The sequence below is a fragment of the Tupaia chinensis genome, unplaced genomic scaffold (genome assembly GCF_000334495.1).
Source record: "Tupaia chinensis unplaced genomic scaffold, TupChi_1.0 Scaffold000569_1, whole genome shotgun sequence".
Taxonomy (NCBI): domain Eukaryota; kingdom Metazoa; phylum Chordata; class Mammalia; order Scandentia; family Tupaiidae; genus Tupaia; species Tupaia belangeri.
Window position 1 is genome coordinate 1 of NW_006160083.1, and position 12,265 is coordinate 12,265.

Sequence of the window (12,265 nt, forward strand, 5' to 3'; positions counted from 1 at the left end):
AAAAATAATATCCCACTGGTGTAGTTGTTATGGCTGACCATGGTTCGAGTCCCAAACTCAGCTTGAAAATCATGCTGTGTACATGCGCTTGTGGGCCTAAGATCCTGGAAGGACAATGGAGGAGAAGGGATTGTGGCATGGCCATCCTCCCTGGGGGGTGATTTCTCACATTCTTTCTCACTGTGTCTGTGTTTCTCTCACTGGCAAGTACACATGCCCTAAGATTAAAAAAAAAAAAAAAAGATGAAACTCATGCCATGTGCATGTGTGTGTATGCCCAAGATCCTGGGAGGAGAATGGATTGGTCATCCCCCCAGAGGGGGCGATTTCTTGCTTTCTATCTCTCCAGCAAGTGCACACACATTGTAATAAAAACAAATCTCTCTCTCAAAAAAAAATTAGTTGGCATAATGGCTATGTTGCTGGACTCCCATGTAGTCGACCACGGTTCGAGTCCCTGACCTGATGGCTTAAACTCATGCCGGGTATGTTTATGTGCGTGCCCAAGATCTTGAGAGGAGAATGGAGGAAAAGGGATTGCAGCGTGGCTATCCCCCCAGGGGGTGATTTCTCACTTTCTGTCTCTCTGTCTCTCTCTGACTTTCTGGTGAGCGCATGTGCCCTATAGCAAAAGCCTCTCAAAAAAATTAAATAAATAAAAAAATAGATCCCACTCATAAATATATAAAAATTATAAATTCATAAAAACTATATGGTTCTTAGAAACAAACCTAATGAAAGATATCTAATACCTTTAAGGAGAAAAATAATTCTACAATTATTGAAAGATAGTAAATGTTCTAAGTAAATGAGAAAGTCTTGAATGGCAGGATTTAGTATCTTATCTGTATGAATCCTCAAAGTGATCTATGAATGCAATATAAGTTCATGACTTAAAAAGGATTATTAAGTTCTTGTACTTGGTAAGATTATATCACTTCTACCTCTTCTTAAAAATTAGCATGTATCTGGGGAATCAATAGATGGCATAATGGTTACATCGCTGGACTCCCATGTGGTAGACCACGTTTTGAATCCCAGACTTGGCTGCTTAAAGCTCGCACCAGGTGCATGTTTGTGCATGCCCAAGATCTCAAGAGGAAAATAGAGAAGGATTACAGTGTGGCTGTCCTCTCTGAGGGGTGATTTCTTGCTTTCTGTCTCTCTCTCTCTGTCCTCTCTGTCTCTCCAGCATGTATCCTATAGCAAAAATCTCTCTCTCTCTTAAAAAAAAAAAAAAAAAAAGCATATATTTGTCATGGGTTGCTTTTTATATATTTATTTATTTATTTATTTATTTAGGTTTTTGCTATAGAGCATATACACTCGCCAGAGGGAGACAGTCACAGGGACCACAGTCTCTTCTCCATTCTCTTCTCAGGATATTGGGCTCGTATGCACACATACTCAGCTTGATTTTCATGCTGCCAGCTCTGGGATGCAAACCAGGTTTTGCCATATGGAAATCCAGCACCTTGTCACCAGTTTGGTGACACTCTCTGCTGGTCCTACTGTTTTTTTTTAAATAAGGATGCCAATAAATTGTTACTAAGAAAATGGCCTGTCATTGTCACATTGTTATTGTTTCCAAATAACAAAAAAATCTAGAAAACATTGTTTTTCAGATCCAAAAATTCAGTGTAATTCTCAAGCTAAAGAGTTGAAAAGAATGACTTAGAAGAAAACTAACAGTTAAAAATGTGTGACTTTCATTTCTTAAAATGAACAAAAAATCTTTTTGGATTGATGGAAAAATTGTTATAAAAATAAATAGCTAGAATTTGTAAAGCACTTTCTATATGTCAAGCAGTGAGCTACACTCCTTGTGTGTATTTTCTCATCTAGACCTCAAAATAATATGCATTATTAATCAGTCTCAATTTATTTATGAGAAAATTGAAACTCAGAAAAATTAGGAAGCTAGCAAGGTAACTTGTGACGTAACCACGAGGAGCAAATGGTTTTAAGGACAGGCTTGGGGTCCAGCAGATAGTGTGGTGGTTAAGGTGCTGGACTCCCACATGGCTGACTATGATTTGAGTCCCTGAAATGATAGCTTGAAAATCACACCGGGCGCATATGCATGCACACCCCAAATCCTGAGAGAATGGAAGAGAAAATGGATAGTATGGCCATCTCCCCTGGGGAGATGATTTCTCATTTTTCCCTCTCTCTTTCTCTCTCTCTGACAAGCACACGTGCCCTATGGCAAAATATACTGGAGAAAAAAAAATACTTGGGCCCTTAAATACAGTCTCTGTTATAATTCCTTCTGTATTGCTGGTGTTCGAAAATGAAATAAGTTGGAAATCCAGAGATATATCCTGGCTGTCCTGACCTGCAGGACAGTCGAATAGGTTTCCTGAGGGTTGGAGTGAGAGACGGGACGAATGGTGCAGTGTCACAGCACGGAGACAACGCAGTGCTACAACTCTTCAGGATTGTCTGTTTATTGTGGGCAGCACCGAGATGACACAGTGTTAAAATTCTTCAGGGTAGTCCGGAGATGACTCAGTGTCACAGCTCAGGGTTGTCTGGAGACAACGCGGTGTCACAACTCAGGATTGTCTGGAGACAACGTAGTGTCACAACTCTTCAGGGTCTTCAGGGTTGTATGGTGATTGTGGGCCAGGGATCGTGGTTATATACATGTTGGTGGGCAGTGATTGGTTGAATGAAGGATTGTAAAAGGTGGGTTATGATTGGTTGCTTTGTCCACCATCATGAGGGGCTGGATATGCAAATCTGAGGGATTCTAAGCTCACCAATTTGCTATGGGAAGTGGCCAATCAGAGTATGGTTTTGAAGGTGAGGTTTTTGAAGAGGAGCCAGTTATGGCCTTTGACGGTTGTGTAATTGTTTGCTCACTGAGAAATCAAAACTTAGAGGTTTCCCTAAAATGGCAATAGTATAAGACTCATAAAATGGCCTTGCAGACTTGCTGGTGCACAGCCTCCCACACCTGGCATGAGTTTTATAGTAGTGGATTCAGAGGGCTGGTTCTGAGTTAGTTTGTGAATAAGTAATCCATGGAGTGACTAGTATGTGCAGAACACTATGGAAAGTGCTGGAAGAATACACACTTGGGCTCCTCTGGAAATCTAAAATGTTTCAATGGGTAAGGAGAATGGAGTAATGACTATTCTAAGCTCTGGGGAAAAAATCTCTTTAAGTCTGTATTTCTTTATGCAGAAATTCAGAAATTCAAAATTCTAGTGCAACTCTTATTCTGAATGGCTAATACTTCTTTCTCTTGGCAGTGACAGAAATGAAAATTCCCAGGACACTTTCTATTGAATATATTCAGGTTTCAAGACAAATGCATTGGTAATTCTGCTGAAGGTACATAATTACCACAGGAATTATTTTCTGAAGCATGGATGTCAGCAGATATATTTTTGAGTTAGAATTGAATATGAGAATCTTCAGCATAAAACTCAATGTTGTATTATTTAGTGCCTTCCATTTATAGAGGATGGTGAAAATGTAGTTATTTAGACTTTTGACAGTGTGGATGTTTCTAAAATGACTATGACAATGAATTTTATTTTAGAATTATGCTTTGATACCAAAAAAAGAAACATGCATTTGGGTTACTTAGTTATCTGTAGATATGGCAAGTTGTATGATTTCTTCACCCCAGTTAAGTCAACCCCAGCCATGTACCCATCATACATCTGGAGGGTGATTTCTCTCAAGTACCTATTACAGGATTAGCTCATCCTCTTAGACAAAATTGTTTACTGAGCTTCCTTTGAAAAAAGTTATTTTCCCACATCAGTTGTAGTCCACTGCTGGTTATATCTCAGGACAGGAAGCCGTGCTTACCATGCTGAACAGACCCAAGACCATGTTCACATATACAGATGCCACATATTCTATTTTGCATCAATAGATCTCACCTGTGGGTGATTTTTTTCCCTCTAGCAGCTTTTGGGCAATCTATCTGGAGATGTTTTTACCTATCTAATGGGGAATGAGACTGGGGATGCTATACTGCTATCCAGTGGGAAGAGGGATGCTCTAAACCTCCTGCAGCATATAGGATAGCCCGCATGGCCCAAAATTAGTGCAGTCCAAAATGTCAATAGTGCTGTATCAAGGAACCTTGTTCTAGAAGGAAAAGTTAATTTTTTGTCTGTAAACACACATATGGAGTACTTAAGAATATTTAATGCATTTGAATTTAAGGCTCTAATTATATATATACAGGCGAGGGAAGTGGAGGAGGTGGGACAAGCCGTAGGCTGCATGCAAGTCTCTGTGAGAAGGTCAGGAGGAAGAATATAGACTGCAGTGCTTTTCTGTAAGGCCAGAAGGAAATTCCCCAGCTGAAGGTGCCTGTCAGAGACCTCTTGTCTCCTAAGAATGAATCAGCCTTGGTTCCATGCTGTGCCATCATTGTCTAGGACCCAGTAAGAGAAACAGACTCAGAACAAATGTGAGGACAGGTAGCTCAGAGGCTGTGGCCTATGAGCAGCTGTGCTCCCTGAAGGACTGAGAGGCGCCTTCTCATGGCCAGCACATCTTATTTATATAGAAACTCTCCCAGGCTTGGCAAAAACTGACAGAGTTCGTTATGCTATGAGCTATATCCAAGCAGTATCCCATGACCGACCCAGAAAAAATATGTGTTTGTTCAGAGAAACAATATCAGTATTCTGAAATCCATTTCTGATTCTTTGCATTTTGTCTATAATCCATAGGAGTTTGTGTATTCTTTTGAAGGATGTATGCTTCCTTGTTTTTTTGTTTTGTTTTGTTGTTTTATTTGGTGTTTTCATATTTCTTGTGTCCCTGCATTGATATTTAGGCATCTGGTATAGTACTCACTTCCTAATTTATTGAGTATATTTTATAGTGACTGCATGATTTTTAAAAATTTATTCATATTTCCTTTGGCTGTGCTCTTTAGTATCATTTGAATGATAGTTGTGGCTTCGTTTCTGGTTAGGTTTGGTATAGAAGACTATATATTTTTAGAAACATCAGTGGAAGCCTTGGGTGACTCAGAGCTTGTGTTTTCAGGATCTAGGTGAGTTTAGCATTGAGTAGTAAAGGTGGTGGATTCCCTTGTACTGATTATAACAGCTACCCCATGGGGTGGTTGCCTGACTTTTCAGTTTCTATGTAGTATGTTAGGATCTCCTCCCAGCGAGGTAGCTGAGTGGAGATAGCAGCTGAAAGTATGTAATATCCTTTCCCTTGAATGAGTTGTGTACAAGAGAGATGTGGGTGTTGGTTGAGGAGTTGTGTCACAGGGAGTAGTTATTGTTTAGTTTTCATTTGTGAGCACTCTCTGAAGATGGAGGAAGCTGTTTGCCCAATACTTGACTCTTTTCACAGGTGTAGCCCCCCTTCCACAGGCAGTTTGTTGTAGGTAGCATGGGTGGGGGTTACCATCAGCGTGAGGTGGGGGAAGGAGGTGGAGGTCTCAGATAGGGCCCTGTCCCATGCTTGGAGGTCCCAAGAAGCTGAACCACAGACAACAAAAGAGGAGGCAGGAAGTCACCTGATCTTGATTTTGTTCCTTCTGTGTGTCAGTTCTCAAGATAGCACCATACACTTGGGATTGGTTGGGGGCAGTCCAGTATTCTCTTAGAGATATCAAGAGATGTAACTCCCCAAGATGAGTTGGAGATATGTTTCCATCTCATTGTTCTCTGGAAGCTGGGAAGTAATGGCTTCTGAGATGGAAGCAGGGAATTCGGAGGTTCAGAGAAAAGTCTCTCACCTTCTTCCCATTTTATGGTGGGCTCTGGTCTATTTCAGCATCTTTCTGAGCTCAGACAACTGATTTCTTCCTCTTTATGTCTCCAACTTGAGATTTGGTGCCTCAGAAGCCTTCTGATGACTTTCTCCTATATTCCACTAGTCTCACTTGACTCCTCTGCTTGAAGAATAGCCATCTATCTGATTTTTTGTCACCTCTTCCCAGAGGGGTGTCATGATACATGTGTCTAGTTGGTATTCTGGTCCTAAATCAAGGATCTTTAGTTTAAGGACAATGTCAACCTCAAGCATCCCATATTTATCACCAGAGGAGAGAGCTCATCTCAGAAAGAACATAAACACTTGAGGAAAATTAAAGCTAAGGATGAAACAGTGGTGACTAGTACCTGATAATAGCATTCAGGGATTTTATTTTTCTTATTCATGGTGGAGCACAGACATGTGCATTAGAGAGAGAGAAAGAGATGGACACACTCCATAGGACCTGGTCACACTATATATCTCTTTCCTTCAGTTCTCTAGCCCATTGGATCTTGGCTAGTTGTATGCATTCCCAGCGTGTCTTGTTCTTCAGGCTGGCTACACTGGGGATCCTAACCAAGATTGCCATATGCAATATGGCTCCTCCTGAGCAGAACATTACTATCATGCCATACAGGTGGCCTCTAGGAATATTTTATTTTATCTTAGTACCATAAATATCTGCAAACATACATACAGATAAATACATTACACCTCTACTCTGCCTTGTGTTCAGAAAGCTTAGCACTTACCAACATGTTATGAGTATATTATTTCCAGAGTTTCTTCCCTCTTTTTATCTTGGGGGAGTATTTTCAAGACATCTCATTTCTCCATAAATATAGATTGTATCTCCAAAGTAGATGGCAATGCACTATTAACACACATAGCAAAATTAGTAGCAATTGTGTCATCCTAATGATATTTTCTTGACCACGGAATCAGGCCCTACCACAATTCTCCTCATTTTTTTTAAAAGACAGTTTAAAATGAAGTTTCTGTTACAACCAAATAGTGTGCCAAATAAAACACAGTAGGAAGGGTTTGAATTATTTAGATGCATACATACATTTTTCAGATCAACTTTGACAGCACATTAACATGTAAGTAATGAATGTCCCAACTAAGAAGCATTAAACAAGTAAATAAATAACCTTTCATAGCTCCGTATCTCTTCATAGTTCCAAAACACTTTTGCATACAGTCCAATCACTGTAGCTAAATGGAATGGGTGATTATTGACCTCAGCATAAGACACAAATGTATTAAGAGGCTTCCACAAAGTCAGTGAAAGTGATGTGAAAGATCACAATCAGAACTTGGGCCATCGTCTTCCTAACACCACATTAGCTACTTCTCTTTTCTATGATCCTCCATGAGTCAATGATCCTAGGCTGGTACACACACCTAACAAAAGATATAAGCAAGCAGATATGGTATATTAAGACTAATTCAAGGTGTGTGTTTCATTGCAGGTGAACAATACAAGAGAACTAATCTGATCATCTAGATAACATTAATGTGCAGATGCTATTAAAAAAAAAAACTGGAAAAACTTCCAAAGGAAAATATTATTAGTCCTTTTAAAGAGGTTCTTAAGTAGCAGCATTTATCTTTGATCTTGTGATCCATTGTAAACTCAACAAACAACTTTTAAGAAAGAATCAACCTTCTAGGACTTTCAAATTAGGCCTTTGGTTTTCAAAGTCTTAGCCAAGAAGCCTGACATGGTAAACTGTCTGTCTTCTGCTCCATTTATTTGGATAGATGAAGGCTCAAGCTAACCTGGCATGATTTGAACTCATGGTTCCAGGAAGTCTATCTAAGTGAGCCAAAGAGTATGCTTGGCTATGGATCATTACCCCTGGCAGGGAAAACACACAGCATCAAGCCCGTTTACACTGACAAAGCTTTTTAAGATAAGAGTTTAAAATGCTCCCTGAAAGCAGAAATTCTTGGTGTCTGCCTCAATGCAACAGGTAGAGCTTTCCAAAACACTTCTGAAAAAGGCTTTTGTTTGGGATACTCTCCATGGAAAGGAATAAGGAACTTCCTTATCCATGACCAAAAAAGAAGAAAACAAAACAAAAACACGCAAGTAAATCGTTCTTCCCTTCTTTAATATAAGAAAGGCCCAAAGAGAGAGAGAATCTCATACTACTCTAAGAAACAGTTAAAAGGAGATCATTTTCTCCTCCCTCAGGCTCTGTGGTAAGGGGGTTAGAGTCGTAACTAAAGAGAAAGACTAGCAGCTTCTGTTCACAGCTTAGATAATCATTTCCTATTTGTCCTTAGGCAGATTGCCTCATCACTTTGAGGAGCCTTGATTAAGAGTGTCTCAATTTACCCATCTAAAATAATAGCTGTTTCATCAGGGGTATTGTGGGGCTTAATTAAAGCCTGTGAAGGGTAATGAGATGCTCAGATAAGTCCCTGTATAAACACTAAGTAATGCATGTCTGAATACATGTACACCCTTATAGATATAAGGTAGACCCACAAAACTGAATTGTCTGACAGAATTGTTTTTTTCATCCCTTCAACATGTCTCATGCTGGTTTTGTTGCCCACTTAAGAGCATAAATTCCTTCAGGCCAGTATTTTCCAAGCATTGCCAAATGATTAGGTAAGGCACCTTGGTTAAGAGTAAAATGCCACAGCCAACTTCAGGTCACCTGTCTTTCCACTAACCTCAGCCATTCATTTCCAAACCTCACAGATGTTACTACTTCTAAGCTCACCACCTATACCATTGTTTACTTACTAATTCTGAATGGGACACTTACTTGCTTTAAAAAGTTTATTTAGTACCAAAACATCATGTAATTATTGTTCATAGAAAACCAGTGTTTTCTTGTATTCATTAATCTAAATATATGTCTATTAATTTTAAAAAATGTTTTATTAATGTTGTCTTTAAATTATCTTGCCTACAACTGGTTGATGCATATTATGTTTAGATAAAGTTAAAAGTAAAGATAATTCAAAATTGTGTATGATCCCCAGACTACTTGTAATTTATATCTATAGGCATATGGATATATAGATAGATTGATAGAAGAGAGAGAGAGTGAGATTTTTCCTATATGACACATGCACTTGCCAGAGAGACAGAGAGAGAGAGAGACAGAAAGTGAGAAATCATCCCCCAGGGGAGATAGCCATGTCGCAGTCCCTTCTCCTCCATTCTCCTCTCGGGATTTTGGACACACATGCACATGTTCCTGGAGTGAGTTTCAAGCTGCTGGGTCCATCACTTTAACCATGGTCAGCCATGTGGGAATCCAGCCCTTAACCACTACACCACCTGCTAGCCCCTGTATTTTTTATTTTAATACATTTTGTTGAAATTATTTTTGGCAGCTTTATCAATGAGCTACTGCAGTTAAACTACCCCAAATTCAGAGGTTTGTAACAATGACCATAATAGTCATTTACTATTACTTAAGGGTCTGTGGATTAGTTAGGCAGCTTTGCTATTCTGAGCCAGACTTTGCTGATTGTGGTGAGATTTGATCCTGTGACTATGGTCAGCTGGAGGTTGACTAGACCTGGCTGATCCTGGATGGTCTCATTCACATATCTGCTAGTTGTCCGGCTTTCGCCTTGGAGTAATGTGGTGAGTGGATCACATGCCTTTTATCTTTCAATAGGCTATGCTAGACTTCCTCCCATCAGTGTCACTGTTCTAACAGGAACAAGTTGCAGAGTCCTTAAGGTCTAGCTTTGGTACTGAAACAGCCAAACTTTTGCCACATTTTACTGGCCAAACAAAATTTCAGTGCCATCCCAGAGTGGTTGTGGAGGTACCAAAAACTCATAGGGGTGCCATATTCCTCCTAGTTTTCTGTTAAACTATTGCTAGGCTACAGCTCTCATCCTTAAGTTTCCAGATACTGATAGAGTTCTAGCCATTACAAGCTGAGTCCGGCCAGAAGGAGGCTGGGTCGTGGTCCCTCAATACATCCATGTTCTATTTTTATAACCTTTGTATGTTTCCTTATATGGCAAAAGGGACTTTGCAGATGTACTTAATGGATGCTAAAATAGGGAGATTATCCTCAGATATACAGGTAAGCATAATTGAACCACAGTGTCCTTGTAAGAAGGAGGCAGAGAGAGATGTGACTAAAGCAGAAACAGAAAGTGATGTGATGACCGAAGTGAGACACTCCACTGCCTGCTTTGAAAATGGAGAAAGAGGCCAACAAATGCAGTTTTAGATACTGGAAAATGCAAGGAGACAGATTTTCCCTGAAGTCTCTAGATGGAATGTGGCCCTCCTGAAATTTTTATTTCAGCTCAATCTTGGCCTTCTGAACTCTACAACTATAAGAAAAGAAATGAGTTGCTTTAAACCACCAAGTTTGTTGCAATTTGTTATAGCAGCCATAGGAAACTAAGGTAGAGATGCATTAAGTACTTAGATGTTCTATACACTATTTCCATTTTAACTCATTGGTCAAAATTGGGTCACATGGCCAAACATAGCTGCAGGGGTGTCTGGAAAATACATTGTTTTGCCAGGTGCCATTAACAACTCCTCCAGAAGATGAAGATGATATTGGGAAACAACTAATCATATTTGCCACAGGAGAGATAGTAATCAAAATACAGGCGTGCACACGTACCAGTGCACACACACATATATTAGTTTTTAAGTTAATGTATTTCTATCATGAGAGAGAAACAAGGAGACAAGCAACCCTGACGGGATCTTCATGCGACATCTACTCCCGGTCTTAGGCAGCTTGGATTATGGTTGTGTGAGGATCCCCGGCATGCTTGGGGAGGTACCAGGACATGAACCCAGGATCTTCCCCAGGTGGGTCCAGGTGCATTACTGCTATGCTACTGCCTGATCCCACAACATGTACTTCCCAAACATGTAACAACTTTCAGGCACTGTTCCGGATTCCGGCTATACATTGGTGCAAGATACAGACAAAATTCCTGTTCTTATATAGCTTACATTTTAAAGGGAGAAGACAGAAAACAAACTATAAATATATAATATCATTTAAAATAATGATGTGTGCAATGGAGGGAATGAAACAGGGTTTGAGTATAGAGTTGGAAGGTACTTGGCTATTTTAGAAAGTATTTTTAAAAAGAATATGAGAAGCAGCTTGTTGTAAGCTAATAAGAAGTAGTAGGACAGGTGGTCAACTGTTTAGTGCATGCTGTGCTTAAAGGCATTTGAAATCAAACCTAAAATAGAATATGCTAGAAATGACTTCAGAATAACAATGTGAGGAGCTCTGTGGAGCAATAACTGATAAAAATTGTTTTTTTAAAAAAAATCAGTCTGTGGAAACTCTCCTAAGTGGCATTCAGCAGATAAGGAACTATTTATTCAAACAGATTTACTAAATCTTGGTAAGATCAGTGAGTCTGGAGCATTTGGGTCACAACCCACTCTCTTCTTCCTCCCCATTCCCAGTTCAATGTGACAGAAACTTCACTCCAAACAGATGTGTCCAAGAAGATGGGGCATAGTTTTCTTTAAGTTCTCAGTCAAGGTTTATGCTATCTCCCCAGGAGGGGCAGGGGAGGCCTCCTGCATTTCTGGTTCTGCTAAGCTTCATGTTGCAGAAACCAAATTTCAGGCAAGTATAATCAAGAGACAGACAGAAAAGAGGCTCCCTTTTTCTAGTTAGAACCCACTCATGGGGCAGAGGCTTGCTCCATTTATAACAGGCTATGAATACTGAGGCCCAACTCACAGTTGTCATGGAAGGGGCAAGTCAAGATCAACAGAAGCTACTCTCCCCACCCAGTGTTCCAGCGCAATAGTATGGACATTTTGCCAAAAATGATAGGTCTTAAGAGAGAATTTTCTGAAGTTCTCTCTATGGAAATTGACTTAATTTGGAAGACAGTGTGGCAAAATTCCAGCATAAGGATGCTCTCAAAAACATGAACATTTTTGTGCTGAGGTGGCTGGTAGCGACATGAGAGCCACAAGCTAAACCACAGGCCAATTACTTTATCAGAGAGAACCAGAAGAAAAGATAGATAGGAAGAGCCTTACTTTGGATCATAACAAACCTCAAAGTCTGGATTTGGACTTGATACTTACCCCTCCAAAGGGGTCTGAATTTGTTTATATCAGAAGTTGATGCTCTAAGGAACCAGCAGTTAGCGTAATGGCTGTGTCGCTGGACTCCCACGTAGTCGACCGTGGTTCGCGTCCCAGACCCGGTGGCTTAAAACTCACGCCGCGCACGTGTGCGTGCGTGCCCAAGATCCCGAGAGGAGAATGGAGGAGAAGGGATTGCGGTGTGACCATCCCCCCTGGGGGGTGATTTCTCGCTTTCTGTCTCTCTGTCTCTCTCTGTCTGTCTGCTGGCAAGTGCACATGCCCTATAGTGAAAACCTCTCAAAAAAAAAAAAAAAAAAGAAAGAAAAGAAGTTGATGCTCTAGGACATTACCAGAAACAATGGAGCAATAAGCCACCTATTAGTGGACCCTAACAGTTTGTGAAAATGACAGAGGCAGACAGCTTAA